The 2,388-nt window shown below is 40.6% G+C and overlaps 1 long non-coding RNA gene across 1 annotated transcript; it reads right to left on the minus strand.

Annotated features, from left to right (window-relative positions):
- Positions 1-298: 298 nt before the first annotated feature.
- Positions 299-1,833, minus strand: LOC115384184 (uncharacterized). Its single transcript, XR_003930849.1, has 5 exons — positions 1,770-1,833; positions 1,588-1,645; positions 1,455-1,515; positions 1,241-1,281; positions 299-1,149 (listed from the first exon to the last, which is right to left on the minus strand). It is a non-coding gene; the product is annotated as an uncharacterized LOC115384184 (long non-coding RNA).
- Positions 1,834-2,388: the final 555 nt, after the last annotated feature.

Below are 2,388 nucleotides of genomic sequence, written 5' to 3' on the forward strand. Positions count from 1 at the left end.
CTACAAAATTAAACAACTGAACGAACGTCCTCCGAGACTGGTGATTCCATAATTTGTGCCAGGAGTTGTAATACTATAGCGACACAACTTTTTATTTGGGTTCAACGCTCCCCTAACTCAAACCCTGTCAAACTAGGGCGAGCTGGACTGAAACAGTGAGTGGAATTTGTGACATACAGCATACGTAGATGTAGCGTGGCACAATGCTCCACTACACATTGAATTTTAATGTCTTTTATTTTGATGCTGTAAAGAGCAAAAATGAAGTATTTTAACACCACAGTTCACATTCACTGACATCCGTGTTCCCGTTCTCGGGGTGTAATCACGCGAGAGTATCCCTACCCATGAACACACCATGTAGCGAACGCGCCCTCTACTGGTCAGAGTTAGATACTGCCCCACAAAACAACAGTTCTCAGTCCACACTCATGGCTTTAAATGCCACATAAACACATTTGGATTTTTTTGTGCACTGGATCATATCAGCTACATTAAGGAGATCAGAGACAGCAGGAATGTCTAAGCCATTGATACCTGAACATGCCATGGTTATTACTGGCTGATAACACAGATTTCCTAAACTTTGCACTAACGACTTTCTTAAAGTGTCACTAATCCACTCAAGGATATAAGACTGAACTGACAGTCTACGTTACATGTCTTTCCTCATATCAAAGAGGGCTCTTAGTTTGGCCTTCATTCTACATAACAAACAAAAACATAATCTCTGATCTCTGTATAGGGACTTCCGTATATGATTATGCCAGACATAATATATCAGAGTCTGTACAACTCACGAACCATGTACATTTGTAGAGGTCAGATGTAATGAATTAAGCTTCAGCCCCGTTGAACACATTATTCTTTTTTCTTAAAAGCACCAAACACCTTCATGTTTCTCTTGTCAATAATTTCTTGACAGAATGTCTCGTAGTCTTCCTGCAGACTGAAGACAAAAAGGAACGGTTCTCTGACATCAGCGGTCTCCTCTTCTTCCTGGCCATCACAGACACACAGGAGTTCCACTGCCCTCACGCGTTCCTCCTTGGCCATGGTGACAACTTGGGGAAGTGAAATTTTTCCCTTGAAAGTTCTGGTGCCACACCACCGGGCTGCCATCAATGCATCATTGACCAAACGATTCTCCTAAACAAAAATAAAGAAAACAGTTATTTAAGTAAAGGCTCGGAGATTGCAGAAAACACTGAAATGAGACTACCCGTCTCAGGCAATATACCCCGTCTCCTGTTCCCAGTCCTGGCAGGTTCTCAGCCTCATCTAAAAAGGAAACAGATTGTGGTGTCTACAGGCACAATGACAATGTAAGATTTAAGTGGTTGATTTTAAGTACACTGTTTTGATGATTAACAGAGAAATAATGACTGCTCTGTGACATCGAACCTCAAAAGCCTTGATGGGTATGTGTGAGACAGTGCTGGCTGGAACAATACCTGATGCGTCAGTGGCAGATTCCGAAAGCCTCAACTTTTTCAGGGGGACTTCAGCCACATCCTGAAATAAGTGGCAGGATCAGTCTTCAAGCAATAGTTTCATTATATACTACTTTATCACATGACCTCTCACCTGTAGTTTTTTCAGCTCTCGTTGCCTTTTTCTTTGCTGCAATCTCTATTCTTCAGATCTTGGTGATTTAATGACAACACACATTCACAATGAAAACATTCATGCAGGTCAGATAACAGTGAATACAGTAAAACGTGATCTAAAAGAATCTGGTTTAAAAGTGTGATACTGAGGGTGCTTACGGCATGGGGAAGTTCTGCAGGAGAACAAGACACCACCATCTTCGAATTTGCAGCATGTTTTCCTGTGAAGAAGGAAATGCAGAAGATTAAAATATGTTTTGAAAAATAATACCTTCATCGCTACAGTCAAGCATAACGTGTCACAATTTGCATATACCTCACTGAAATCGCAACTGGCCCCCATTAAAATGTACAGAGCGTACTGTAATTCAAGAGATACTGGTTAATATAATATCATGCATATTCTGTGAGGATACAATTTTTCAATACAAAGAGTGTGTTTTAAATGCAGAAAAAACACTTTAGATATCATCGATATGACATACTGAGCAGTTCTTACCATCAAAACAAACACGCCACAGTTGTTGGAGCATCCTTGCAGTGTTAGGCCCTTGGGTGTGAAAGTAGTATTTTAATAAAAGAATGGCAAGAAAATAGCAAATGTTAGCAAATGCAATGTAGTAACATCTCACCTGAACATCATTCACACCAAGCTGTCTCCAAGGGCCAGGAGACAGGCTGTGAGCAATGTGCCTGGTCAAAGAGTAAGTGGAAGTAAATAAAAGTACAATAAACCATTTTAGAGCAACACTTGGAACAAAGCTGAAAGTGAATAAGG

The sequence above is a fragment of the Salarias fasciatus genome (assembly GCF_902148845.1).
Source record: "Salarias fasciatus chromosome 23 unlocalized genomic scaffold, fSalaFa1.1 super_scaffold_20, whole genome shotgun sequence".
Classification (NCBI taxonomy): domain Eukaryota; kingdom Metazoa; phylum Chordata; class Actinopteri; order Blenniiformes; family Blenniidae; genus Salarias; species Salarias fasciatus.